At 39.9% G+C, this 15,023-nt stretch overlaps 1 protein-coding gene across 4 annotated transcripts in view; it reads right to left on the minus strand.

Annotated features, from left to right (window-relative positions):
- The window catches only part of THRAP3 (thyroid hormone receptor associated protein 3), a 67,145-nt gene that overhangs the window by 20,000 nt on the left and 32,122 nt on the right, over positions 1 to 15,023 (minus strand). The window lies entirely within an intron of this gene.

Genomic DNA, 15,023 nt, shown 5'->3' on the forward strand with positions numbered 1-15,023 from the left:
CCCGCTCATGCTCTCTAATAAATAAAATCTTAAAAAAAAGAAAACTACAAATAAAGGAGGGATTTCTAAACACTACAGTCCCAAACAGACCAAGTCACAGCAGCAAATGGAAAATCTGACGTGTAGCCCTGACCTGAGAACACAATGAAACACTGACAAAAGTGAAGGGAGCTACCAATAATTTGATGCATACAGTCTTTTCTCAATAAGGAAATTCTTCAGACTAAGTCAGCTGCTAAAAGTACTGAGAAGACCTGAGGCAGGTATCCCAATTCTAAGAAAAGAAACTCTCTGCAATGGTATCTTGGTTACTGAATATATGGCAACATCCGACCATTTTCTACTCTCTGGGCCTTACTTAGTCATGAGGCAAATTCTTAATATTTAATTCCAAGAAAATGGTTTAAAAAGTGTGACAGAAAAATGGTGCTGGGAAAACTGGGCAGTTACATGCAAAAGAGTGAAACTGGACAACTTTCTTACAGCAAACTCAAAAATAAACTCAAAATGGATTAAGAATCTAAATGTAAGACTTGAAACCATAAAAATCCTAGAAGAGAGCACAAACAGTAATCTCTTTCATGTTGGCGATAGCAACATTTTCTAGATAGGCCTCTTGAGGCAAGGGAAACAAAAGCAAAAGAGTAAACCACTGGGACTCCATCAAAATAAAAAGTTTCTGCACAGTGAAGGAAACAATCAGCAAAACAAAAAGACAACCCTATTGAATGGGAGAAGATATGTGCAAATGATAAATGCAATAAAGAACTCCTACAACTCCACATCAAAAAAGGTAAAAAACAAAAAAAACACCATTAAAAAATGGGCAGATGACACAGACATTTCTCCAAGGAAGACACACAGATGGCCTACAGACACAAGAAAAGATGCTTAACATCACTAATCATCAAGGAAATGAAAATCAAAAGCCACAATGAGGTATCACCTCACACCTGTCAGAATGGCTAAAATAACACCAGAAATAATAATGGTTGGCGAGCATGTGGATCAAAAGCAACCCTTGTGTGCAGTTGGTGGGGATGCAAACTGGTGCAGCCACTGTGGAAAACAGTATGGAGGTTCCTTAAAAAATTAAAAATAGAATTACCATATGAGATCCAGTAATTCTACTACTGGGTATTCATCCAAATATAAAAACACTAATTCAAAAAGCCATAAGCACCCCTATGTTTATTGCAGCATTATTTACAATAGCCAACATATAGAGGTAACCCAAGTGTCCACAGACAGATGGATAAAGAGGATTGCTGGATGGGGCACCTGGGTGGCTCAGTCGGTTAAGTGTCTGCCTTCAGTTCTGGTTAAGATCCTGGGGTCCTGGGATCAAGTCCCATGTGGAGCTTTGCTCTCAGCAGGGAGTCTGCTTCTCCGTCTCCCTCTGCCCCTCCCCCCATTGCCCCCCTCCCCCTAATAAATAAAATCTTTTTAAAAAAATGTGGTGGAAAGGAGTATTACTCAGCCAGTGAAATCATACCATTTCCAACGACATGGATGGATCTAGAGAATACTAAGTGAAAGAAGTCAGAGAAAGACAAATACCATATGATTTCACCCATGTGAAATTTAAGAAATCAAACAAAAAAACAGACTCTTAACTACAAAGAACTGATGGTTACCAGAGGTGAAGTGGGTAGGAAGATGGGTGAAATAAGTGAAGGGGATTAGGAGCACACTTATCATGATGAGCACTGAGAAAGAGAATTTTTGAAACCATTAAGTTGTACATTTGAAAGTAATGTAACACTGAAGGTAAATTATACTGGAATTTTTTTAAAAATGCAAGGTGCCTCTCATTTTTTTGGCTCAGTTGGTTAAGTGTCCCACTCCTGATTTTTGGCTCAGGTCTTGAGCTCTGTGCTCAGCGAGGAGTCTGCTTGATATTCTCTCCCCCTCTCCTGCCCCTCCCCCAACCACTTCCTCTCCTAAACAAACAAATCTTTTTAAAAAAGGTATTCTCAAATACTCTAATACCCTGGCGGCATATACTACATCCTGTAAAATACAGGATATCAACCCATAAACACAGCACTAAAGTAATTTACAAAGTAAACAACTGTCACATCTGCTAGCTCTTCTTTAGCATGAAAACTCCACCTTCTTCCAGGGTCATTTTCCCATGAAAAAACAAAATTGTCTTTTTCCTTTGCTTTCCTCCTCTGCAATACTGAATAGAGAGCCTAAGCATTGCCCTGACAAGTTTGCCGGATTTGGTCTATGAAGTGTGCAAGGCAAGCCAACTCACTTATTTTCCTTTAAACCCTACTCCGATCTTGGACATCTTCCAAGGAGCAAAAAATTGAAGTGCTATAGCGCGTGTCTATCAAAGACCAGGAAAACAAGAGATATGTCAAAACCCACAAAGCTAGTTAATAGCCAACCCAGGCCAAAATTCCAAGGCTTATTCTATCACATCTCAGTGCCTCACTGCTTTCCTGAAGATTCTTTTATGCTGCTGCCCTTGGCTTATGAGGGGAAAATGTTAATCAACAGAGATTTCATCCTCCCTTTTCGGATTTTGTTATTTAGCTCTCAACTCAAAAGCCATCTCCTCAGAGGTTCGCCTGGTCACACAATCAAAAGTAGCTACCCAGGCCTTTCTTTAGAGTCTAGTCCAGTATCATAATCTTTTATTTTTTTAAATCAGAGAACTGCCATTTAGTTCCTGAGGCTATCTTGTTTGTTATCCCATCTGTACCCAACTAAACTGTAAGCTCGCACCAGCAGAAATCTCATCTTTCTTATCTCTGTATTCTCAATGCCTAGAACAGCGAAAGCTTAAACAGTGTTTTTATTATCTTACCCTCAAGGAGCGCATTGTTCTTTCCCATCTTACAGATGAGGATATCTGAGACAGGTAACAAATTTGTCCAAGGGCAGCTTTAAGCGGCAGGGCTGGGATCTGAACCCAGGCCACCTGGGTCCAAGCCAGCGTTCTTAACCACTGCCTCTTATACGGTCTCTCTAGAGCAGTGTCTGCCACACAAAAAGCATTCACAGTCTTTGCAATGAATGAACACAAATCCACACAACCAAGATACAGACAAGATGAAAGGTGGTATTTGTTTCTAATAATTATATCCAAGTTTTAGATATGAATTTTAAGAGCTTTTATAAGGGCACGGAAGTCTGGGAAGCTGTTACAGTTCCACGCCAAAGGGATAATAGCCATAACCATGAAAAGGACACCAAATTAGGTCTAAATTAAGAGGAGGATGGAGAAACTGTTAGGAAGCCAAAGACAAATGGTAATGAATAAGAGACTCCTAAATGAGGATGCCATCCAAATAAACCTAGAGCCTAGACCCTCCCAAAGGTACTGAACTGTTGTGTGCTTCAGCCAGGTCAAAGAGATTTCCATTGGAAGCTGATTTTTGGCAGTAGGGTCATTGTGCAAAGCCAGGGTAGAGGACTAAATTATTCAGGTATAGGAGGTGGAGGTGCAACTGAGCAATTTACAGAAATTGAGTATGGAAAATCCATTTTGTTTTTCTGGTTGGCCTTCAAAATATATTGGGTTTTCCTAGATTCAGTGTTCCTAAATGGTATTTTTCTGTCACAAGTTCAGGGCTATCTTTGTCTGCCTCATAACATCTCTACCCAATCTTCAATTTTAGGGGATCCCTGGGGTGGCTCAGTGGTTTGGCGCCTGCCTTTGGCCCAGGGCGTGATCTTGGAGTCCCGGGATCGAGTCCCACGTCAGGCTCCCTGCGTGGAGCCTGCTCCTCCCTCTGCCTGTGTCTCTGCCTCTCTCTCTGTACTTCTCATGAATAAATAAAATCTTAAAAAAAAATTATACCCTAAAAAATAAATGGGATAACTTTGGATGATACAAAACCACAGCTGAGGGGCGCCTGGGTGGCCCAGTCGCTTAGGTCTGGTCATGATCCCAGCCAGGGTCCTGGGATCGAGGAGAGTCTGCTTCTCCCTCTCCCTGTCCCCTCACTTGTGCTCTTGTGCTCTCTATCGAATAAATAAAATCTTTAAAAAAATAAAAACAAAACAAAACACAGCTGGAAATAAACCAATGATTCATTTAACTCATTCGAGAGGATGGTAGCTAGTGGATAAATAGTTAAAATTAAAGCGATTTTGGGTGCTTGGGTGGCTCAGTCAGTTAAGAGCTGGACTCTTGATTTCAGCTCAAGTCATGATCTCAGGACTGAGATGGATCACACTGGGTATGGAGCCTACTTTTGATGCTCTCTTACCCTCAACCCACCTCCTGCCTTAAAAAAAAAATTTAGATTTAATCCTTGCCTTCATGGAGCTTATAGTCTAGAGGTGCTGAGGAAAAATAAAATAAGCAACCAAGCAAAAATGTAATCACAAATTCTGGTAGGTACTCAAAGAAAAAGACCATATAATGTTTATCAATCTATAGAGTGTAGTAGTGACTAATTTAGATAAGATAGTCAAGAGGTGGCAGTTAAGCTGTCACCTGAAGACATAAAAAAGGGCAAGTTACACTTTGAAGAGAAAGGGAAAGAAGTGCCTAAAAGACAGGAAGTTTCTTCTCTTGATATACATACATATACTATTTAGTAATCCTAAGTAAAGCCATTTTATCAAATAAGCAACGTTTATTCAAAAGAACTCTCAATTATTTTTATTTTATAGATTTATTTATTTATGCTTGAGAGATAGAGAAAGGGAGAGAAGAGACAGAGGGAGAAGCAGGCTCCCCACAGGGAGCCTGATGCAGGACTCAATCCCAGATTGAGAAGTTTCTTCTCTTGATATACATACATATACTATTTTATATTCAAAATATAAAAGAACTCTCAATTATTTTTATTTTATAGATTTATTTATTTATGCTTGAGAGATAGAGAAAGGGAGAGAAAGAGACAGAGGGAGAAGCAGGCTCCCCACAGGGAGCCTGATGCAGGACTCAATCCCAGATTCTGGGATCACGCCCTGGGCCAAAGGCAGATGCTCAACCGCAAGGCCACTCACACTCAGGCATCCGCATCCTATCAATTCTCTTTTGATGACTTTTAGACTTCACTGTGATTACACATACCTCTTCCCACTTCTACCATTTCTTCTGTGTCCATGTTTTACGTGTTTTACAAATATATTGGGAAGTGAGAAAGACCAACACTATCTTGGAAATCAATGTGGCACCTTTTTACATGTTATGAGTACCTAGCATTTGATTTCTGTTCAAACTAAAATTTTCCCCAAAAGAAGTTTTGCTTCTTCAACAAACCCCACTCTTCCTGGAGAGGAGGTTTCATTTAGAATATCTTAAATGAGTCCAGTCCCTACAGAAGAACTATGGCATAATAGCTCATGACTATGAAATGTGCCTCAGCTAAAAACATGTCCCCTTAAACACAATTTGGGTAAAAATTTCTCACAATTAAGGTAAGGCAGTCATCCTCCTACATCATTATAAAAGAATCTACCAACTGAAACAAGTAGCAATCAATGGTCATTATTATGTGCCTGGCATGTTAAGGATGCAGAAATAGAAGACCTGGTTCCTAAATTCCAAATATCTTCAACTGTCCAACATTCTTCAGATAATGTGGGTATCCTACCCACATTATTACCTAAACATGTTTGCCCCAAAATCAATTCATTTGTCTTCCTTCACTGGGATACTCAGAACTTGAAAGTAACTCTCTAAATGTGGCTAATACAGAACTCTTTAGATGGTATTACTGCACCCGAAAATTTCTCCTTCTGGAAAGCCATACCAAGCACACGCTGATTTGGGAGTGAGCCTGAAGTCACTAAGCCCGACCCAGGTCTTTCCTCATACACCCTGCTGCGGCTGTGAGATGTCCTCCTCAACCATCCTGTACTTATACAACTATTATTCTAGTTCTTTTTTCCTACATATTCTTGAAAACCCAAGAGAAGAATTTCAAAGTCTTTTTTTTTTTTTTTTTTAAGATTTTAATTATCTATTCATGAGAGACACAGAGAAGAGGCAGAGACACAGGCAGAGGGAGAAGCTCCACGCAGGGAGCCCCATGCAGGACCCTATCCCAGGACCCCAGGATCATGCCCTGGGCCAAAGGCAGATGCTCAGCGGCTGAGCCACCCGGGCGTCCTAAACCGCCTTTTGAAATTACTTCAGGGGATCCTTGGGTGGCGCAGCGGTTTAGCGCCTGCCTTTGGCCCAGGGCGTGATCCTGGAGACCCGGGATCGAATCCCACGTCGGGCTCCCGGTGCATGGAGCCTGCTTCTCCCTCTGCCTGTGTCTCTGCCTCTCTCTCTCTCTCTCTGTGACTATCATAAATAAATAAAAATTAAAAAAAAAAAAAAAAAAAATGAAATTACTTCAGATACGATCTGTCATTTGGAGCAAGGGTGCACTTCCACACTACTCCTGCAGAGCCACCTGAGAGTAGTACAGTTCCCAAAGCCATCAGCTTTTTCAAAGCCCAAGCTTTCTTCCCCACAACACACTTCTCTAATCACTAAGCAGAACAACAGGTCTTAGGAGAACAGATGCATTTTACTTAAAACAAAGGTCTTAAGATATGTAATTATATGGCTTTTATATCATTAAAAACACATCTTACTTCTCAACTCCAAAAAAAGAAATAATATTGGCGGACAAACCCAAAGCAAACTTCTCTAAATCTAAAACTCTCCAAGAGAGGGAAGAATTCAATTATTCCTTTTCCCTTCTCACCCCAGATTAGGTTTCTTCTCAGTGTCCGCAGTCATTATGCCAGTATTATCTTGGCAATTGTTAGGTACCTGCTGAACTCACTAGAACAAACATTATGGGAGTATATACCCCCAGCCAGAACCCTGTGGGCAGTCTACCAAGAGGTCCAGCAGGAGACTGGCTTACTAAAGCTTAAGTAGTGCCAAATATATAACCTCAAAAGGCCACACTGGGGCTCTGATCTTGGCAGCATCAAATGACCAGCTACATATAAACCACACAACTATCCCTCATCCATAAATACTCGGTTCATTTTTTAAAAGGTCTTCTTAAAAAAAAAAAAAAAAAAAAAAAAAAAGGTCTTCTTAGACTTTGTTTTTATAGAAAGAGAATTTACTAGTCAAGCAAACAAAAACAGAAGACAAATATGCTATAACCTGAAAACAAAATGGTAACATGAAGCAGACCCAAAGCCTTCCTGATATGTGAAAACAATTCAAACCTAAATCCTTTAAAGCTTTCTAAACCCATGGAAAGATACGAAAATGGAGGTGCACGAGAGACTAATGCCTATGATGAATAGTCTGATCTCTGGATATCTGCACCCAAACTGCTTGAATGCTTCCACGGCTGTGCTGAGCAGACTACACCTTTTCTTTTCTCACTTCCATATCAAACTTACTATCTCACAAGATATTCAATTTCTTCAAGAGATCTCACGTACCTTAAAAAGCATAGTCAACATTCCACACGGTTTTGAACTCTCATTTCAATGTACACATTACAACCAATTACAAGACCAAAGTACAAGGTATTCTCCTGATAAAAACCAGCCTCTTTTTCTAGCACCAGCAGCTTCCCTACAGCAATGAAGCATATTGGGATATCTTATTTTCCTAGATTATTAGAATTTATTAACAACATAAAATTTTCATTACTAATCCTTACTCATGACAGAAAAGCCAAGTGTTGATTCAAGAAAGCAGGAGTGTCACAAATGAGCATTTATTTTAATGTTTAATTTGGGTTACAGGACCCAAGTAAGCGCTAAACCTAGGTAATTTCAGCACAGGTTCAATAAAAATCACCCTCTCAGTGGAAACTAAGAGAAAACTAATGGTCAAAACAATTGGTCACAACAATCACCTATGGAAAACTAATGGTCAAAACTAATGGTCAGAACGCTCACCTATGGAAATCTTCCCCAAAACCAGTTCTCCAAAAAAGAAATGCAAGAATCTTACTAGCATTAAGGTTTATTAGAATTCTTTAAGGTTACATCCCTAGTTTAAAATGCCAACACCAAAAAAAAAAAAATAATAAAAAATAAAAAATGCCAACACCATATGATACACTGAAGTATTGAAATGCATAAAACATCTAGGATTTAAGTTTATAAGCCCAGTTTTAGTCATGAATAAATACTGAAAGCAGGAAACTGCAACATAGGAATTTATCTTCTTGAAGTTCAAAGACAGAGAAAGCTATGAGTTAATGACCCACAACAATCATCTAAAGAAACTTGAAAGTATGAGACCAAAGAGTTTTAAAAAATGGTCCTTGCTTGGAAAGGTGCAGCTCAACACCAGCCTCTTTCTGGGAGGATTCTCTACTATAGAGCTTCCATCCATCTTTTAAGTATGATGATAGCTGCAGGTTTTCCACAGGGGTCCATCAGACTGAGGAAGTCTCTTCCTATTCCTAATGTGAATATTTTTATTACCAACGTGTGTGGGATTTTTTCTTCAAATGTTTTTACTGTGTCACTGAGATCATGTCCTTTATTCTATTTATATGGTTCATTACATTAATTGGTCTTCAACTGTTGTTGTCAGACACCTGCTTTTAAAACAAGTCTTAAAATTAACCTTAGCTGGTTATGGATCGCTACCATAACCCTAAAAGAATGGGAAAAGTTCCTGAAGACTGACTCCACATGGCCCGGCACTGGCAGTCCTTTGCCCAGGCAGGCTCCTGGCCTAAGTCACTGCTCTGCCAAGAGGACAGCACACTTTGTCAGATCAGATGACACTACATCTGATGACCGTAAGGTATCATGAGAGTGCTAACCAAATTAGTTTAACAATTCAGGATACCAAAACCAGGAGGCTATAAAATGAACTAGAGAGAGACGACATCTGATTTGCTCTCCATTGTATTTTCAGCACTCTGCACAGTGCTTAGCCACAGAATGGACACTTCACACGCTAAATGAACTGTCTCTTTCAAACTTCCTCTTCATTCTCCATGCTCTCCTCTCCACTACACTAGCAGGAATAATAAAAGACCAGTTCATCAAATATTAACAACACAATCCGGGAAGAGAACTCAGTATGCACCACAGCTCTAATCACACCTGCAAAACTGGGAGTTGAGATCACTCTCGTCTGTTCTACAACTTACACCAATGCACAGAAGGCCAAACTAACTGACTGAGTGCTAGAGAGACACTCACACTTCATTAGTACCAGGTTAGAGTCAAACTCCACCAGAGCCACGTTCAGTCAAGGCAGCCATGCTTTCAAAAGTCACTAGGGTAAGAATTAGAAAATTCTTGGTGAACTAGACACAAAATGAGCAAAATAAGGAAAAGGTAGATGCAAAAATACCGAGAGAGAAATTTCACCATTCTTAATCCGTTATGGACAAAGCCATGGCCTCATCTGTACTCTGTATACCTCTGGGTAAGTTCAGGGTAGGAAAGCAAAACTCAGGTGAAATATTAAACATGTTTACTATTTTATGCTTTTCTCTGGAGATTATCCGTCTCCTGAGTGAAAGAGGGAAACAGAATCAAGAGCAGCTGGGGGGTCTAAGGTACCACTTTGCCAAGGCTTCACACCCCACTCAGATCCCTAAAGAAACTGAAATTCCATGGGGGTGAGGCCTTTGGGGAGAATGACAATGTAGGGGTCTCTGATTTCAATTCAAAACTGAAATTAACATATTCACTCATTTCTCTAATAATTCATTGTTAAGTGGCTCTCATAAATTATTAAGTAAATCAGTAAAGGTAATACTAATTTCAATTCTGAGGTCCTAAAATTTATAAAAATACATGTATATTAAACACCTTCCTAAAGGTGGGGAAAATGGCAATTATTGTTTGAATAATTTAAAGATATAATAAACAAAAGGCTTGGCCTTGCCCTAAGTTATAAAATCAAAAATAAAATAATAAAGTAAAATAAAATAATAAAATAAAATAAAATAAAATAAAATAAAATAAAATAAAATAAAATAAAATAAAATAATTCTGGCGGCACCTGGCTGGTTCAGTCAATAGAGCACAGACTCTTGATCTTGGGGTCATGAGTTCAAACCCCATGTGGGCATGGAGCTCACTTTATTTAAAAAAAAAATTGGGCAGCCCCGTGGCACAGCGGTTTAGCGCCGCCTGCAGCCCGGGGTGTGATCCTGGAGACCCTGGATCGAGTCCCACGTCGGGCTCCCTGCATGGAGCCTGCTTCTCCCTCTGCCTGTGTCTCTGCCTCTCTCTCTCTCTCTCTCTCCCTTCCTCTTTTTCCCTCTCTCCGTCTCTATGAATAAATAAATTCAAAAAAAATAATGAATAAATAAAATATAAAAAATCTATTCTGAAGTTAATATTAAAAATTTTTAAACTTTAAATATTGAATTCTATAGAACTGCTTTATAAATGTGTAATTTTTAGGTACAGATGTACATATAAGACATACCCTATATAAGCATATGCAGCAAACCGTTAACAGTGGTTACATCTACAGAGCAGGAAGCAAGATATCAAGAGGAAGGGGGCAGGAGAAAGGAGACACAAAATGAGAGAGACGGGATGACAGCTTTTTTACTTTACATATAATTCTCTTAGCTGTTCATTTTACAGATGACTTCCCTCTATATTCTAAAAATAAAAGTTGTTGACATTCCAGAGTTAATGGGTTGATTCTTTTATATTTAATGTGGAATCAAACATCCTTCTGCCTTCTTCTAAGATATCTTTTAAAATCTAAAATAGTAACTTCCATGACCCTAAATAAATAAAGCTGTGTTGTAATTACTGAAAGTCCATTTGGAGAAACCTTATTACAATGAGATTGTTTTACTCTTAAAACTTAAAAGAAGGGATCCCTGGGTGGCGCAGCGGTTTAGTGCCTGCCTTAGGACCAGGGCGCGATCCTGGAGACCCGGGATCGAATCCCACGTCAGGCTCCCGGCATGGAGCCTGCTTCTCCCTCTGCCTATGTCTCTGCCTCTCTCTCTCTCTCTGTGTGACTATCATAAATAAAAAAAAATAATAATAAATAAATAATAATAAATAAATAAATAATAATAAAAAACTTAAAAGAAGGGGATCCCTGGGTGGCTCAGTGGTTTAGTACCACCTTTGGCCCAGGGTGTGATCCTGGAGACCAGGGATCGAGTCCCACGTCGAGCTCCCTGCATGGAGCCTGCTTCTCCCTCTGCCTGTGTCTCTGTCTCTATCATGAATAAATAAAAAACCTTAAAAAATAAAAAAAAACTTAAAAGAAGATTAAGAAAGGTCAGCCTTTTAACCAACTGTGCTCTACTTCTTCAAAATGCATTTATTAATTTATTATCAGATTCATACACAATTCTAGAAATGAAGAGCGTAAAGAACCCAAGTGTATCAATCATCCAGCTTCCAAACCTATCAGTTCTCTGCACGTGGCTCTACGGTCAAAATCCTAATAAAGGGTAGATACAGCCAGTCTCTGCAGCTATTTTCGGTTATCTTTTTCCTTAAAAAACAAACAAAAAACATAAAAAAGCAGAGATTCCTTATATTAAAAAACCCAGAAACAAATATCAAGTCATTAAGTTGTACACCTGAATCTAGTATATCAATTATACCTCAATAAACAAAACAAACAAAAACACAAAACCCAGAGGCACAGGGCTGGCTCAGTCAGTAGAGCATGCACTCTTGATCTAGGGGTTGGGAGTTCAAGCCCCACTTAAAAATAAAATGTTAAAAAAAAAAAATCAAACTCAGATATGCAATGAAGACACCCAAATCCCTCACCTCTACATGCTTCTCCATGTGTGCTCTGCAAAGAAGTCCACAGGAATAACTATTTATCAGCAAACAACAATCACTCCAATTTACGTTCAAACACATTTAAAGCAAATTCCAAAGTGCAACCCTAAGCTATCTCCTGATTCCAGGATGTGAGTAGTCCAAAATACCATTCCCGTTGTGGGCTGTTTCATCAACTTGTTTTTAGAAGTGTGAATACTTTCTAACAGCTGACAGAATCACTGTGAGAGAGCAGAAAATACATATTAACAAACTATGCGTTTGATTAGCAACCCCAAAAGCTAAGGCTGATTCTAAGTCGACAAGAGTCCAAAATTCACTGTATGAACTGGGAGCTCACTTCACCTATCCGGCATTTAGGGAAATATTTGACACTGCCATTTTTTCCCCAAAAGTGCTTCCCCCCCCCACCAAAGATTTATTTATTTTCGCTGGGAGGGAGGGGGCAGCGGGAGAAAGACTCTCTAGCACACTCCCCGCTGGGCATAGAGCCCAACCCCATGGGGCCCTGAGCTCAGGGCCTGCGACAAAATGAATAAAGAAATAAAATCTTGGGATCCCTGGGTGGCGCAGCGGTTTGGCGCCTGCCTTTGGCCCAGGGCGCGATCCTGGAGACCCGGGATGGAATCCCACGTCGGGCTCTCGGTGCATGGAGCCTGCTTCTCCCTCTGCCTGTGTCTCTGCCTCTCTCTCTCTCTCTCTCTGTGTGACTATCATAAATAAATAAAAATTAAAAAAAAAAAAAAAAAAGAAATAAAATCTTGGGATCCCTGGGTGGCGCAGCGGTTTGGCGCCTGCCTTTGGCCCAGGGCGCGATCCTGGAGACCCGGGATCGAATCCCATGTCGGGCTCCCGGTGCATGGAGCCTGCTTCTCCCTCTGCCTGTGTCTCTGCCTCTCTTTCTCTCTCTGTGACTATCATAAATAAATTAAAAAAATTTTTTTAAAAATAATAAAAATAAAATCTTTAAAAAAAATTTTTTTTATTTTTATCTATTCATGAGAGACCCAGAGAGAGAGAGAGGCAGAGACACAGGCAGAGGGAGAAGCAGGCTCCATGCAGGGAGCCCGACATGGGACTCGATCCCAGGACTCCAAGATCACGCCCTGGGCCGAAGGTAGGCACTTAACTGCTGATCCACCCGGCCTGCCCAAATTTTTTTAGAAAATAAAAAATAAATAAAATGCCCCATCCCCAGGCACCTGGCTGGCTCAGTCAGTAAAGCATGCAATTCTTGATCTCCCAGTGGTAAGTTTGAGCCCCACGCTGGGTATAGAGATTACTTAAAAATAAAAGAAAAAGGGGATCCCTGGGTGGCGCAGCGGTTTGGCGCCTGCCTTTGGCCCGGGGCGCGATCCTGGAGACCCGGGATCGAATCCCACATCGGGCTCCCGGTGCATGGAGCCTGCTTCTCCCTCTGCCTGTGTCTCTGCCTCTCTCTCTCTCTCTCTCTGTGACTATCATAAATAAATTAAAAAAAAAAAAAATTTAAAAAAATAAAAATAAAAAAAAAAAAAAAAGAAAAGAAAAAAATCTGTAAAAATAAATAAACAAAATGCCTGTCTCAAAAAGACAGCACTCCTGAGAGTCACTTTCTAATACTGGGCCAGGTTCTGGAGGGAGTCATGACTTTGGCATCAAAAAAGAACTAGGTTCTTGGCTCCTGCAATCATTAGCTGGGTAAGATACTTCCCATTCCCAATCTTCCAAAAGTAACCTACCACTCACAAAACCACCATAGGAGCTAGGTAAGTGCACATTAACTGCCTGGCATATGCCTGGTGGGTTCACACCACAACCTATGTTTAGCTACAACCCCAGAGTGGTGAGGAGGACATACTGAGGAAGTTCTCAGCGAGCAAATAGGTTTCACCACTGAATTCTATTTTCTTGCCATTAGTAGTAAATAATCAGACATCTTCCTACACGGAACAATAGTGTTTTATATCTTCATTAGCTAAATCAGCATGTGTTGCACTGAGAGGTATACAGAAGCAAGAAAAGGTCACATTCTCAGGTCATGACCTTTGGAGAACGAATCCCTTTGCTGCTGGATGTTAGCAGGGAACATCAAGTTGAGGGGCCATTCATTTGGAACTTGTTCATCACAATATTCCCAGTGCAGGCAATCCATACGGCATCTTCTCTTGAGAATTTTCTCAGTGGGGGTCTACTAAGCTCAGGACCATCTAGGCAATTAATCTTTCATCATTAGAAAAACAGAATGAATAGCATAGCATAGTCAGCAGCTTAAATAATCTCCAATTCACCCCAGAGGCTGTTCTCCTCTATCCCTCAGGTGGGTTAACAACAATTTTAGTTCCAGTTTTAAATGAGTACGTGTTGCCACTGGGGAGTATCTTTTTACTTTTTAGAGGAACTCTCAGCTTTTCTAACTCAATAAAGACACTATAGTCTATGTTGACTAATGACATAAAGCCTCCTTCGGCTCTTATTATGGTAAACCTCTTTAAAAGCTGAACATCCAATTGTGACACTTAACCATTTTTTTAAAATGAAATTATCATTACTAATACTTTGGGCGAAACCAGTGGCACACACTGCAATCACCTTTAAAGCAATCCATTCTTTATTCTGGATAAATCCAGAATTTATCCAAAATTCTTTTTGAGGATACCTGGAAAGGGATTCAAAACTAGTGGTCTATGGACACTTTGCAGATTACAAGGAGTAGGATGACGGTAATAAGTCATAATAAGTGTGTTTCATTATGTTATTCTTTCACTGCTTTAAATTATATTTGGAAGATGGGAGTGTATAATTCAATAATTAAATTGTATTAATTTTTCCGTTCTCTCAGATGTATGAGATTTCAGAACCGTATGGTCCAATACACATGTGGCTACTGAGCACTGAAATGTCACAGGTCCAGACTGCGATGAGCCACAGGAAGAAAATAAATACAAGATTTCAAAGACTTGGTACAGGGCAGCCCTGTTGGCGCAGCGGTTTAGCACCGCCTGTAGCCCAGGGCATGATCCTGGAGACCCGGGATCGAGTCCCACATCAGGCTCTCTGCGTGGAGCCTGCTTCTCCCTCTGCCTGTGTCTCTGCCTCTCTGTGTCTCTCTCATGAATAAATAAATAAAATCTTTAAAAAAAAAAAAAGTAAAGTCACTAGTTATTTTTATATTACATGTTGAAATGAGAAAGTATTGGATATATTAATTTCATTTCCTTTTTTTTTTTGGTAACATGGCTGCTAGAAAATCCAAAATTACATATAGCTCATACTGGACTTCTTTTGGACAGTGCTGTCCTATGGGACAACAATGATTATGTATGTCTTTTTGAATGGTCAAGTTGTTTTTT

This window comes from Canis lupus, chromosome 15 (assembly GCF_003254725.2).
Source record: "Canis lupus dingo isolate Sandy chromosome 15, ASM325472v2, whole genome shotgun sequence".
Lineage (NCBI taxonomy): Eukaryota > Metazoa > Chordata > Mammalia > Carnivora > Canidae > Canis > Canis lupus.